We start from the raw sequence: 14538 nt of genomic DNA on the forward strand, positions 1-14538 counted from the left end.
GAAACACTCTATCCCAGCATGTGAGCCTGATTGGCTGGCCTCCCTGTCGGAGGCGGTTATGAAACTGGATGCCAGAGTTCGCCATGTTGGCTCTTTCAGCGCTGTGTTCAATGCGATGCATTCAGGCGCGTTAAGTAAGTGAGCCGCTCAGAAAGCACACGGAGCTGAATTTAAATGACTTAACGCTCTGCTACAGGAGAGCGCTGAGCGACTTTTAAAAATGGAGAATAATAATGATTTGCTTGTTTGTGTTTCTGAGGTGATGGTAGATGAAATGGCCCCGTGTGAAGTTACTGTCCCCTGCTGGACCTCGCTGAGTTCGGCGCTCTGTTTGGACTGAACCTCATATCTGTCTGTGTTTAATACCGACAATACCGACGTTAATAATGAACATTATGAATAATATTAATACTACAAGCCTAATAATAATACATTAATAACTATAAAACAGCTCTACATTTAAAAAGAAAAATGAAATTAAATGATACAAATTCGAAAACAACCCTTTTTACATTATTGTCTACATGCATCATCTCAAATAATTACAGTGTCATTTATCAGACCCTTCGGCGTTGTCTTTTGAAAAATTAAACCTGCCAGACCGAACGCAGGCTAACATTCAATCAGTCAATCAATCAATTATTAATATATATTTTCTATAGCGCCCGATATGCGCTTCACAAACTCTACTTAAAAACAACAAAATATCTAATTGTAAGGCTGGTCGAACAAAATAAGTCTTCAGTGTAATTTTAAACAAAGAGCGCTTTCCACGATTTAAGATGCTTTAGATAGACTGAATATTAGAATTGGCAGCCGAAACTGGGGGATAAAACTGCCTGTGATCAAAGTGGGCAGAAAAGTTGCATACTTTGCATACCGTATTTGGTAGAAAAGAAAACGGATCATCTCTGATTTGCAACGTTTCCCTGGTTCGGCCCGGCCACTGCCGTGTGGCTGGTTAAAACGATGAGTTCAGTTTTTTTCTGTTGCTTGGTAATTCAGTGATGAGGCAGTTGTAGCAGAGTGGCGCAGCGGAAGCGTGCTGGGCCCATAACCCAGAGGTCGATGGATCGAAACCATCCTCTGCTAGCTTGTTTTTCTTCTGTTAGCAAAGTAGTTTTTCTAAAATATTAACTGAAGGCAATTAATTAATATTACATTTCGCAATCAACGATCATATAATGCGCAAGGATACTTGTCCATCATAAGAGCTGAAATAAATTATAGCGCTTTGAGATTATATGTTACTAGCGGATTGTTTAGAAATGTACCCAATTATATTATAACTGTTCTAAAAAAGAATGTTATCTCGAAAAATGAGCCTTGTCAAGCTGAAATAGCTCAGCTGGGAGAACGTTAGACTGAAGATCTAAAGGTTCCTGGTTCGATCCCGGGTTTCGGCAAACAGCAAGAATTTTTTTGTTTTGTATTATTTTGAACTTAAAAACAGAGCACATTTTTTTCTTCAGTGTAATTGGAAGAAATAACAACGTATCAGAGTGCCATTTTCTAATGTAATTAAGAAATGCAAAAAGCATCGTCCCTGGGTGGGCTTGAACCACCAACCTTTCGGTTAACAGCCGAACGCGCTAACCGATTGCGCCACAGAGACCATCCTGCTCATCCAAAACTGAGACCACATCTAAGAAGAAAGCAACACTGGACGAAAGTCTAATCTCAATTACATGTATACAAACCAATGCAAGCAAACTTCAAGCCATTTATATTTATTCCCAAATAACACAAACTCTTCAATTGCTAAAAAATATTTAAAAATCTCCCTTTGTGCTTCTCGGAAGGCATACGATGGAGGGCGCACTGCAGTTTTTCAGTATGGGGAATATTACAAATTAGGAGACTGTGCTTTAAAATACACATGTAGGGCGGGCGTCTCTGTTACAAAGAATTGGCACACTTTGTATTTATCTCCATAATGCGTTGGGACTAAATACGCAGAAACATTAAAACTATTTGGAGAATGCGGGCATCGATCCCGCTACTTCTCGCATGCTAAGCGAGCGCTCTACCATTTGAGCTAATTCCCCTTGAATCGAGCATGTGATTCTCTTAGGCTACATCGCAGCTTGATACGAGCAATTCAGATTGACTAGTCTGCCAATTGCAAATTCAAAAAATAAATAAATAAAATAAAAAGCAAATATTTCAACGAGAGGTATGCTTTCAATTTCTTCAAAAAGTAGTCTCAGCTCGTTTATTCAGTCGCTTATAAATCCACAATCTGTGTCCCGATGCAGCAGCGCTGTGTGCTGTGGCTCGAGCTTGTTTGACGAGGCAGACAGTGCAAAAATGCCAAAACTTGCTTTTGTATCACATGACAAACTTAAGGTATGCTTTAACGGCTTGGCTGTCTCAAGTTAGTTTGTATTGTTAATGTAACACCTCGTTGTTGCCCAGTCATTGTTTCATATGAAGTAGAGTTTGCCAGTTGGGGGCGACGGTCTGCAAATAAAAGTTAAGACTATATTTGCAAGGATCATTTCTAGAATGAAACACGTTTTGAAGGGATTGGTCTCGGTATCCTATAGCGCCCCATATGCGCTTCACAAACTCTACTTAAAAACAAGAACATATCTAATTGTAAGCCTGGTCGAACAAAATAAGTCTTCAGTGTAATTTTAAACAAAGAGCGCTTTCCACGATTTAAGATGCTTTAGAGACAGAATATTGGAATTGGCAGCCGAAACTGGGGGATAAAACTGCCTGTGATCAAAGTGGGCAGCAAAGTTGCATACTTTGCATACCTTTTTTGGGAGAAAAGAAAACGGATCATCTCTGATTTGCGACTCTTCCATTGCTAAAAAAATATATAAAAAAATATCCCTTTGTGCTTCTCGGAAGGCATACGATGGAGGGCGCACTGCAGTTTTTCAGTCGGGAATATTACAAATTAGGAGACTGGTTTAAAATACACATGTAGGGTGGGCGTCTCTGTTACAAAGAATTGTCACACTGTATGTATCTCCATAATGCGTTGGGACTAAATACGCAGATATATTAAAAGTACTTGGTGAATGCGGGCATCGATCCCGCTAGTTCTCGCATGCTAAGCAAATGCTCTACCATTTGAGCTAATTCCCCCTGATTTATGTCAGCGATTCTCATAGGCTACATCACAGCTTGATACGAGCAATTCAGATTGTCAGATTTTTTATTGGCAATGTAGTCTCTGCCATTTGCGAATTCAAAAAATAAATTGATTAACTAAATATTAGAGGTATGTTTTCAATTTCTTTAAAAAGTAGTCTCAGCTCGTTGATTCAGTCGCTTTAAAATCCGCCTCTGTGTCCCGATGCAGCAGCGCTGAGTGCTGTGCCTCGAGCTTGTTGGACGAGGCAGGCAATGCAAAAATGCCAAAACTTGCTTTTGTATCACATGACACACTTAAGGTCTGCTTTAACGACTTGGCTGTCTCAAGTTAGTTTGTATTGTTAATGGAACACCTCGTTTATGGAAAACATGTTTTGAAGGGATTGGTCTCGGTATCCACCAGGAGGAGTGGGGGTGTGTTCTCCTCAGCACCGAGCTGACAATGAGTGTTGTTTTCGGGCACCTGCTCGCTGCTAGTGATGACACTCCAATCTTCAGTCGGGGGTTGTTGAAGGAAGGGGACACATTTTGAGTGCGTATCTCATACTGGTAGAAACGCAGAAAAAAGAAACCATCAAGCCTACAATTGTTCAGTTGCTTAAATCAATAAGCAAATTTCAAATTGATCAAAGCTAATGTTAAAACTATTTAAGAACACTTTAAATAGGTCTTGACTGATATAAAAATATAGTAATGTGATTTGCATTACGCAGGACTAGATGAGCTTAAATAAAGACATTACATCTGAAAATAACTTGTGCTTACCCCCACTTACAAGGAAAGTGTCAAACTTTGTATTCGTTCTCATAACGTGTTAGAAAATGTAAACAGCAGTTGGAGAATGCCGAAGTCGATCATCCTAGCATGTTAAATGAGGGCATTTCTCATGTAAGCTACTTCCACTAATAGATCGTTTATACTGTTCTCAATGGTCCGCATCCCAGCCTGAGACCACGATCCAGTGGTAGACGGAGATGTTTTTAAAAGTAATATGTTATTTGGAATATTAAAACAATCTTAAGTTAAATAACATGTTTGGACACAAAATATTTTTCAGTGACTTCAACAAGTAGTCTGTTTACAACAAAATGCAATCTGTGTTAGGAACACTATTTTAGTCGGATTTAAAATGGAAATTAAAATGGTATTGAGTGCTGACAAGAGTTTGGTGTCAGCTGTTGATTTCATTGAAACAATCTTTTATAGTAAAATGAACACATTTATTCCTTTTAAAAATAAGTAAAAGTGAACTGTCAGAAGTGGGATTTGAACCCACGCCTCCATCTGGAGACCAGAACACACATTTCGTTGGAAAGACGGAGTCCTTGAGTCTGGCGCCTTAGACCGCTCGGCCATCCTGACAAGCTGCGTTTGTTACAGCAGAAAACCGCATTATTTATTTCAGCACACACTAGGGTTCTCGTATCAAGGCCAGAATGGGTTTATTACGCACATACCAACTGTTGCTCCATGAATGATGTAATGACAAGTGTAAAAAAGAAACGGATTGAAGCCAACCCAAAAAAGTAAGATTATTTATTTCAATATCGTTATAGTTACAAACAATGCACACGTTTTACAATAGCAATTGCTATATGACAATGACCAATTAGTAATTTTGTTGCAATTGAGAGGAACGGTAGTGCCTCGCACAAGTTAGAAAAACTTGTTTGAAACTACCGAGAGTCTCTATACAGCTCAAAGAGTTCAGCTGTTTTTACCATGTTGCAGCAGCAAGGGTGTGTAGCGACTATTCAAACAGAAAAGCTAAATAACTGGACATCTACCAATCCTGTGAAACATACCAGGGTGTGCAAGCAGTTTGATATCCACACAATTTATATTAAACACATTATTTATGTTTTAAAACAGCACATATCGAAGGAGGGAAAAAAATAATACAGTGGTTTGGACTTGAAACATGACGTTCTTGAAGAGCACACGACCTTGAAATGCGTTCATTTTTTAAGCTTACATCCAAACCTGACCAGCTTTCGCTAACATGTTTGGACACAAAATATTTTTCAGTGACTTCACCAAGTAGTCTGTTTACAACAAAAATACAATCTGTGCTAGGAACGCTATTTTAGTCCGATTTAAAATGTTATTAAAAACGAAGTGTGTGTATTTGTTCTTGGTCTGTGATATATATGGTCTGTGTTTATAGATCTTGGGACGTTGCACCAAGTAGTCGTGGCCAAGTGGTTAAGGTGATGGGCTTGAACACTGCTGGTGTCGTGTCCCTTTTTATGTCTTCGTTGTTAATTCTTAAAGGTCTGTTAAGCTTAAAGGTATCAATTATTACTTGCTGTACTTTAAATTTCTTCCAAACTAGTATTTGCAAACACGTTAAAAAATGAAATAGAGATAAAGAAAGCTTTGACCTCGACGTGATTTGAACACGCAACCTTCTGATCTGGAGTCAGACGCGCTACCGTTGCGCCACGAAGTCCTGGCATAGTGTAGATTTGTTATTCAATGCTAGATTGTACAGCAAGCATGCCAAACACATGGTAATGCCGACGCTGATACTATTAAAACACTCGGTATCACCAGGGTCATGGGAAACAGCCGACTCAATACGTGTTCGTAGCCAGCAGGGCTATGAAGTTAAAGGAAGTGTGTTTGATTCTCAGCTTTAAATGTAAAGAAAACATAAAACAATGCGATTTGCTTTTATAATGTTCATTATTTGAAACGTGGGCATAAACACAGTTATACTGGCTGGGAATCGTCTCGGGTCAATTACTTGGAAAGCAGCTGTGCTGACCAATATATCACCAATAGGGAAAAGCTGGCAGTACTGAGTGACACAGAAGACGGATTTTCTCAGCGCGTCTCCTCTGAATGCGCACTGGCACAAAGGGGCTTTGCTCATCTAATGACGTGACAGAATGCAATAATGTATTGGGTTAATTTACCAACAAAAGAAACATAAATACATGTGTATGTATTTTTTGTGAATAAACTATCTTGCTTCTACGATGGGACCAGAGACCTTACATCCGCAATCTAATGATCGGCCAAACCCAGAACTACCTTGTCTTGACCAGGGAGTCATATTGTAAAAACAAACTGCAAAGGTTCCACTGGGGATCGAACCCAGGACCTTCTGCGTGTAAAGCAGACGTGATAACCACTACACTATGGAACCTTGTCAGAACGTGAGTTTTGTGTTTGAAACGCATTGGCAATTATTAACATTACTATGAACAAGTGTGATACTAGAAAGGAAACCGAATCAGACACCATCATGCCGGGAGTAGGGAAGTTGTTTTACCCACATATTTGTTAAGACTATACTTTCAGGGATCATTTCTATAGTTTGATTCTTGTGAAATGCGTGTCTAAAGTGTCTGGTCTCGCTAACCATGATGAGGAGTTACAGTGTTTTCTTCTGAGCGTGAAGCGGGTCTTGAATGCTGCTTCACTGTAGCTGTTCTTGATCATTGATGAACATTCCGCTCTCTTTTGAGGGTCGAGGAAGAAAACAGGCTGAGTGGTTCGCGACATTTTATAAATGGTAAACAAAAGATAAAAAGGCGTTTTATATTTGTTAGCATCGTGATATGTATTACAAAATAAAGTTTCATAAAGATAGAATATATTATCTAGTTTATTATTATTATTATTTGTTTATTTAGCAGACGCCTTTATCCAAGGCGACTTACAGAGACTAGGGTGTGTGAACTATGCATCAGCTGCAGAGTCACTTACAATTACGTCTTAACCGAAAGACAGAGCACAAGGAGGTTAAATGACTTGCTCAGAGTCACACAATGAGTCAAAGGCTGAGGTGGGATTTGAACCGGGGACCTCCTGGTTACAAGCCCTTTTCTTTAACCACTGGACCACACAGCCTCCTAGTTTAAGTGTGTAGTGTTTGGAAAGCGGGTTATTAATATTAAATAACAGTGGATTCTTGTGTTTTAAGCGACGCCTACTGGAAGAGAAGTTCATTACATGCATTTGCAGTCCGAAACTGGAGCAGAATAATCTAGGTTACACTCACATTTTGGTACATGTGTCGGTTTAGCTGGAAACAGTATTTTCTCATTAGAAATGACTGTTAGTATAACAAGGAAACTGCAAGCAAGGACTAAAAACACCAGAATGAGTATGAGCTGGCTGAGGTTGAAGATGAAGGGCGTCCTTTGTTGAGGGTAAAGTGGATAAATATCATTGTAGAATGTCATCTTTCAATGAGTTGAAAACAAACACGGAACAGTGCAAACAGTTATTCAGTACTTCTCGCTGACCAGAACACTAACGCTGTCTGCAAACGTCATTGTCTTTGTTAAAAATAGACAGGAAAATCAAATAATGTTTTTTAGCTGGTTGACTAGTCATTAAAATGTGCGTCCTTGAACAGCTTCTAATGTGTTTAAACTGTATACTACTTTATCAATATGATTAAACCATCATGTTGTGGAAATCACGTGGATATATATATATATATATATATATATATATATATATATATATATATATATACACGCACATACATATATATATATATATATATATATATATATATATATATATATATATATATATATATATATATATAACAAAACTAAAAACTTACCTACCTTTTAACCAGTGATCTCGATATATTGAGCAATTGGAATTTATTAAGATCTCTCCGGGGAGCAGTGATGTGCATGAAAAGATGGTGAGTTTTGATCCTTTCTCTTTTTATAGCCCCCTCCAAGATATCATAAAGGATGATGTTATATTTACTTAGCTTGTCAGGAAATATCTGGGGAATATCTGGGGAATTTTGGTGGCAAGATTTATGTACCCCACCCAGTGTCTCTGTACCCGCTTCTTCAGGAAATCCACGATTCACTCTGAAGCAAGAACTCTGCTCAAAGTGTTCTTTGTCTTCTTCTCGGTGGGAGCTGAAGGCTCGTCTCCATATAAATCCTATTGGTATGCATTGTGCTGTAGTGTCTGGTGCTGTTTTATCCAGTTGTCTTAAAGCAATACTGTATTCCTGAATAGATGAAGTATATTTTTACGATTTACTAAAAAAATAAATAAAAAAAAACTCAATTTTGACTCCATTAACCAACCAGCCAGAGCAACGCACTTAAAGGTATTTTATTTAATTTATAAATGCTGTTTGCTAATAATTTGCATTAAATGCAAAAGTAATGATAGGTATGTTTTCAAATAGGAATTACAATCTGATACTGGCGTGCTATTTTTGGGCTGCAGGCCGACTCGGGGAGGCTAAAGAGTGTGGAGTTTAGTGAAACACCAGCTGATTGAAAGAAGGAACTTGCCACGGGTTGGGGTCTGCTTCTGGGACCGGGCTTTGAAACTTGCGGACCATCACACAACCTCCACCATGGCAGCAGTGTGGAGTAGTGGTTAGGGCTCTGGACTCTTGACCAGAGGGTTGTGGGTTCAATCCCCAGTGGGGGACACTGCTGTTGTACCCTTGAGCAAGGTACTTTACCTAGATTGCTCCAGTAAAAACCCAACTGTATAAATGGGTAATTATATGTAAAATAATGTGATGTCTGTATAATGTGAAATAATGTGATATCTTGTAACAATTGTAAGTCGCCCTGGATAAGGGCGTCTGCTAAGAAATAAATAATAATAATAATAATGTTTAACACTGGGCATGGTTAACTTTTTTTTACTGCAAGGTGTAGTATTCTGTAGTAAAATTACTACAGCCAGCGAAAGTCCAGTATCCGGGTGCACGGAATGGTTCACAAGACCTCATCGTTGAAATGGCTTAACGCTCCGAGTCTCTCCATTGTATTCCCCTTGATGTCCTGGTAACTCTTGCTTTTTTCTATTTATTTATTTTTTAAACGGTAAATCACTGGTGTTGTCATGGTAAGTTCACAGGGTGCACTATGTTCCTTCAGGAGTCCTGCAGAGGAAGTGCTTCACAAGAGCAGTTAAACATAGTACTTCCATGGTCAGGTCATTGAATAGACAGAGCAGCCTTTTCTGAGGGTAGAGATTAAAGAGTGAAGGATGTAGTGGCCTCAGTAGTGTATTAGAGAGCTGTATATTTCAAAGGAGTGTCTCTCTATTTGTACATTTCTATTATTGGCAAAATCCAAAGCCAGGGCTCCTTCTTTATATCCCCTCCCACAGGATACAGAACACCTCACTATGTGAGTATGTATTAAATGAAGATGGCATTTCTTATTAAGAGCAGCTAATTCATACTATTATACAATAATACCCCATTCCATATTCTCAACATCATCTGTAGGAGGCCCCATTGTTAACATGTATTCATTTCTTGTGACGCGCACAGTACATGTGTATTGTATTGTAGTGTACAGTCACATTTTTATTAAAATATCAGATTCACACTTACCACGAGCACAGATGCTATAATCTGGAAATGAAATAAACATACACCATTAAATACAATTTAAAAATATATATACAATTCATTTCTACATATTAATGTACCATAATAAAATAAAATACTTACAACAGTAAGCTGTTCCAAAGAAAAAGAAAAACAGAAACAGTGGTTATTGGATTTAATAGTTCACTTTATATTCATATTTGAGTTCCATTTACTGGAATGTTTTCTGTTCCTCTGAGAATATCAGTTGATTTTGATAGCTGTTACTGGCTTAATGAAGACACCAAGGGGCACATTTCAAAGTGTTTCCTCCAGTCTGTCCAGAACTATGAAACCACTCCATGGTAGAATATGTTGTAATACTGAAGTGTTTCTCAATGTCTTCAATCAATTGACCTTCAGTCTACAATCCATGCAGTTCACCCAAACCAGGAGCCAGCTCCAGAGAGACACACACTTACTTCTGTAGTATCTTTTGGACAGGGCATCCTTCTTCACTACCATGGACTGTGTCAGGACCACTTCAGAGTCCACTTCAGGAGACAGAAAGCACGTGAAGATCATTAAACAAACAGTAGGTTGCATCCCTTCTATTTAAACACAGACCATGTTGAGGAACTCTCCAAATTTGGATTAGGATTTCAATGTACATTAAAGAAGATTGCTGAACAGTAAGGAGCTTCAGATTTCATTTTGTTAGAGTGTGTGTTACAATGTTTTCACCTGAGTTCAGGAGCTGCTCTTCAGTTCTAGTTGCCTGTCTTAGATATATGTACATAATGTAGGCTGGATCAGTCAAAGTGTCTTTATAGAAAGACTGCTATGCACTAGATGGTGATGGCACTTACTAACAGAAAGATATTTCAGTCTGCATTACATATGAAAAGAATCACACAGACTTATGCACAAAACAACTGTGGTGAACTATGAAAGGCGCTATATAAAATAAATATTGATTGATAAAAAGGTAAGGGAACAGGACAACCTTTTAGTCAAGTTATTATATCTCAGTTGGGCGATCCTTCTTACTGACATTTAAGGTGATCGATTAATACAATACGTCTTATTAAAGGTGCTACATCAACACATTTAAATGCACATGTTAAATGCAAACAGGTGAAATATTTTCAAAGTGTATATCCCTCAAGCTTTGTGTTTTCCTCTTCCGCATCAGTGTGACAGACAGACAGACAGACAGACAGACAGACAGACACTCAACAGAAGAAGCTACAGGCCATCTGTACTCACTGTCAGCTCTTTTCTCCATCATATTGTCTCCTATCAGGTAAAACAGAAATAGGTTTATACAGTTAGACGTACATTAGGAAACAGATCTGGGCACTTTGTGTTAGTGCCAGTAGAGAAACAGCAGCTAAATGTGCTCAGATTCACTGGGGTTTGGCCTTAAGTCTATCATCTGTAATTCACAATGTGTTCCTCTTGAAGGTTTAACGTTGTACCCACACACTACCCAGACGTGCTTTTCAAAGGACTCACCCAACTCCCGCTCTCCTTTGAGTCCATCACTGTCCAGTTCAGCATCACTGTCACCTGAATCCTCTGCCTCTGGAACAGGGAGAAGAGAGCTTCTTGAAGCAATGAAGGATTCCCTCGACTGCAGTGCACAGCTTCATAGGACACTCAACACAGGGAGGCAGAGAGTTCCCCATTACATTGCAATGCAGAGCTGTGAGGTTTAACCAGGAGATTCCTGGATATACAGTAGCCCTTGATGTTATGCATGATTAGCGATGATTAGTCAGATTGGGTTTCTAAACAAATTGTGTGGTCTGTGCAAGACTGTGCTTTTTTGTCATTGCTTAACTTAAATCCTGCAAATAAGAAACTTTCTTTCTTTCTTTCTCTTTCTTTCTGTTTCTTTCTTTCTGTTTGTTTCTCTTTTTTCTTTCTTTCTGTTTCTTTCTTTTTTTCTGTTTGTTTCTCTTTCTTTCATTCTTTCTTTCTTTCTTTGTTTGTTTCTCTTTCTTTGTTTCATTCTTTCTTTCTTTCTTTCTGTTTGTTTCTCTTTTTTTCTTTCTTTCTGTTTCTTTCTTTCTTTCTGTTTGTTTCTCTTTCTTTCATTCTTTCTTTCTTTCTTTCTGTTTGTTTCTCTTTGTTTCTTTGTTTCATTCTTTTTCTTTCTTTCTGTTTGTTTCTCTTTCTTTCTTTCTTTCTTTCTTTCTTTCTTTCTTTCTTACTTTCTTTCTTTCTTTCTTTCTTTCCTTACCCAGCGCTCTCTTATTCTCCAGTGCTCCTTCCTGCTCCTCTGAGTCTTCCAAAGTGTTGCTGAGATCTGTAAACACAGGCTGTGGTTACATTTTTAATGAGAACAGTCCTGTGTTGTATCCAGTGCTATGAAAGGAATGACAGCATGGAATGGAGAATGCAAACGGACCGATTAGGAAAACTGGGATTTTTTTTAAATTGTATTAAGATTTTTGTATCTGTATTGAAAACATGTAATTATGGTCATAAAATTCTGCACTTTTGTTAATAACTGCAACAGTGTAGAATAGTTTAATTAATATTATATAAATAAACCACTTTAAAGTGCCACATATTATATAAGGCAAGGAACTGTAATAAATCAACTTGCAGTAAACAGTTTGCATTTTTAATATCTCTTAAATAAATTATTATATTAAATCTGCTGTATAAAAAGTGGTTTGAATATTAGCACAATAAATGAAAGAGCAGGTCTATATGTTTCAAGGATATGTATATTTTGTGAAAAAGGTAAATCAAACTGAATGAACATTTTAAAATCTCAGTGTATTTTATTCACACCCTGCAATGGTTTATTATGGGATTGAGTTCTGGAAGAATGGATCTTACCCAGTTCTCTCTTGCTGGCCTGGTAATCATCATCTCCCAGCTCTTCAGAGTCCTCAAGGAGGCTCCTTGCATCTGCACACAGAGGAAATGGAGGGGGTGAAATCATTCTTTTAAATGGCAATGTACAAATTAAGAACAAAGAATGATATTCTTATGATAAATTGATTATTCAATGATGCAGCATTGAGGAAAAGCCTGCCTTCTCCACTATGTTATCTCATGGAAGACTGTCTGCTATCTCCCTACCCTTCTGTTATTCTGATGAAAGTCAGTCAATGCCATCTCTTCCCCCATTTATTTTAGGCTGAAGGCAATCAATGCAATCCCTCCCTCCCTCCCCATGTTACTCAGGAGAAAGGCAGTCTTACCAGCCCCTGACAGAAGACATGCTGTCAGGACCGAGAGGAGAATGGCTCTTGTAGTCCAGGGTTTCATCTTGACAAGGTGCTGATGCTGCTTTTCCACTCTTCAGCTGCTCTGGTCCCTGCACCCTGCTCTGTTTTATACCCTCTCCCTGGCAAATGCACTCCTTCACCACTAAACCCTCATCAAGGACCCTTTCTTTCTCTACACTGTGATACTGTGTGATGCCCTCCTCTTCCAAATTTCCATACTTCACTTGAAAACTATTTCCTCTATACCCTATGATCCAAATCTATTGACACAGTGTCAGTGATCTCCATTGTTCTCTTAACACAGAGCAGGATCAGTGCTGGGATCAGCAGGTGCAGACAGGTGGCCCCATATACAGTATTAAAGGCAATAGAATGATTAGTTATCAGTCATGCAAAATGAAGCATTCTCTGGAATTTCATATCTACAGTACAGTACTGCAAACACCTGGCTCACAAACATGTTCATTATACCAGGTGTTGTGGTTGAGCTGCTTCTTTCATTAGCAAATCAGTCAGCTGCTGTACAGTGTGGAGTGCATGTTTCTTATTGAAACATTTTACAAATGTATTACCAAGTCTCTTTTTAGAAGGAAAAAAGTAGGATTGAAATACACAGTGGGTGTGAGAGAAAGACCTTGGTGTTGTGATAGACTTATTTCTACCAGCAACAGGGATGCAATCATAAAGATGAAGACTAATCCCGGGGCTTAAAGGAACGAGCTGTGAAGAGGGTAATGAATTTGTTTAGCTTGAACACAGAACAATTAGGCGGACTTGACTGAAGTCTTCAAAAACTTGAAAGGTGTTGACAAAGTTCACCCAAACTAATACCTCAAGCATAGCACTGACACCAGGGTCAGAGGGCACTGTTGGAAATTAAGTGTGGATAGCTATAGGATGGAGGGTAGGAGACACCTTCTCACAGAGTGTGGTGAGGGGATGGAATGGGTTACCAAGTCATGTTGTTAGGGCTGGGATCCTTTAAGACCCGACTTAACAGGTTTGAGATTAATCAGCTGCTGCACTGATGGGCCGAATGTCCTCCCTGGTTCTGTGTTCTGAATTCTGGATCTCCAGTGTGCTGGCATTGATTGGTAACTCCTCTCCAGAGTCAGTTGTTTTCCTTGTACACTCAACCAACCCTAAATATGCTGAGAGAACAGTTGAGGGAACTAAATCTATTCAGTCTGGACCAAAAAAAAGACTAGAGGAGACTAAAAAGCTTTTAAAAAGTTGGAGTTAACTGTAGTCACTCTTTTAAGCACAGCAGAGAGACCAGGACTAGAGTACACAGTTATAAACTGAGTGGAGACAGACTTAGGACAGAGGTTAGGAGACACATCTTCTCACAGTAAGTTACTTAACCTCCTTGTTCTCCGTCCATCGGATGAGATGTAAAACCGAGGTCCTATTGGAAGTGACTCTGCAGCAGAAATTGTTGGTGTATAGTTCATTCCCTAGTCTGTGTAGTTGCTTTGGATAACAGCGTCTGCTAATTGACACATTTATTATTACACCCAGAGTCAAAAAGGGCTCGGGTTGACGTGCTCCTCCGACTGGGCAACATCCCTTGCAGTGGAGTTAACAGACAATCAACAGACAAGGGAACTGAATCTATTTAGCCTGGAACAAAGAAGGATTAGAGAAGACACTTCTCACAGAGTTGGGAGTGTTTGAAATGGGTCACTAGAATGGTGCTGCTGCAGAGTCATTAGGATGTCTTTAAAAGCCAACTAGATGAAAGCCAGGGATCAGTCAGCTACTAGAAAAGTATTGATGCATTAAATTCCCTGATTTTGTTCATAACTTTTCTTATATTATTAAATCAATGCCCTATTGTAAGTG

General features: G+C 38.8%; 1 long non-coding RNA gene and 6 other non-coding genes across 7 annotated transcripts; 2 read left to right on the forward strand and 5 right to left on the reverse strand.

The window, feature by feature from the left end:
* The first annotated feature begins 1020 nt into the window (after positions 1 to 1020).
* On the forward strand, positions 1021 to 1092 carry trnam-cau (transfer RNA methionine (anticodon CAU)). The gene has a single exon. It is a non-coding gene; the product is annotated as a tRNA-Met (tRNA).
* Positions 1093 to 1541: 449 nt separating this feature from the next.
* On the reverse strand, positions 1542 to 1615 carry trnan-guu (transfer RNA asparagine (anticodon GUU)). Its single transcript has one exon. It is a non-coding gene; the product is annotated as a tRNA-Asn (tRNA).
* A 2747-nt stretch (positions 1616 to 4362) lies between these two features.
* trnal-caa (transfer RNA leucine (anticodon CAA)) lies at positions 4363 to 4473 on the reverse strand. The gene is made up of 2 exons: positions 4436 to 4473; positions 4363 to 4408 (listed from the first exon to the last, which is right to left on the reverse strand). It is a non-coding gene; the product is annotated as a tRNA-Leu (tRNA).
* Positions 4474 to 5491: 1018 nt separating this feature from the next.
* On the reverse strand, positions 5492 to 5563 carry trnaw-cca (transfer RNA tryptophan (anticodon CCA)). Its single transcript has one exon. It is a non-coding gene; the product is annotated as a tRNA-Trp (tRNA).
* A 629-nt stretch (positions 5564 to 6192) lies between these two features.
* trnav-uac (transfer RNA valine (anticodon UAC)) lies at positions 6193 to 6265 on the reverse strand. The gene has a single exon. It is a non-coding gene; the product is annotated as a tRNA-Val (tRNA).
* A 139-nt stretch (positions 6266 to 6404) lies between these two features.
* LOC131705594 (small nucleolar RNA U3) lies at positions 6405 to 6615 on the forward strand. Its single transcript, XR_009310543.1, has one exon. It is a non-coding gene; the product is annotated as a small nucleolar RNA U3 (small nucleolar RNA).
* Positions 6616 to 10825: 4210 nt separating this feature from the next.
* Positions 10826 to 14208, reverse strand: LOC131705101 (uncharacterized). The gene is made up of 3 exons (XR_009310188.1): positions 12667 to 14208; positions 12299 to 12370; positions 10826 to 11756 (listed from the first exon to the last, which is right to left on the reverse strand). It is a non-coding gene; the product is annotated as an uncharacterized LOC131705101 (long non-coding RNA).
* Between the last annotated feature and the right edge of the window lie 330 nt (positions 14209 to 14538).

Source organism: Acipenser ruthenus, chromosome 35 (assembly GCF_902713425.1).
Source record: "Acipenser ruthenus chromosome 35, fAciRut3.2 maternal haplotype, whole genome shotgun sequence".
Taxonomy (NCBI): Eukaryota; Metazoa; Chordata; class Actinopteri; order Acipenseriformes; family Acipenseridae; genus Acipenser; species Acipenser ruthenus.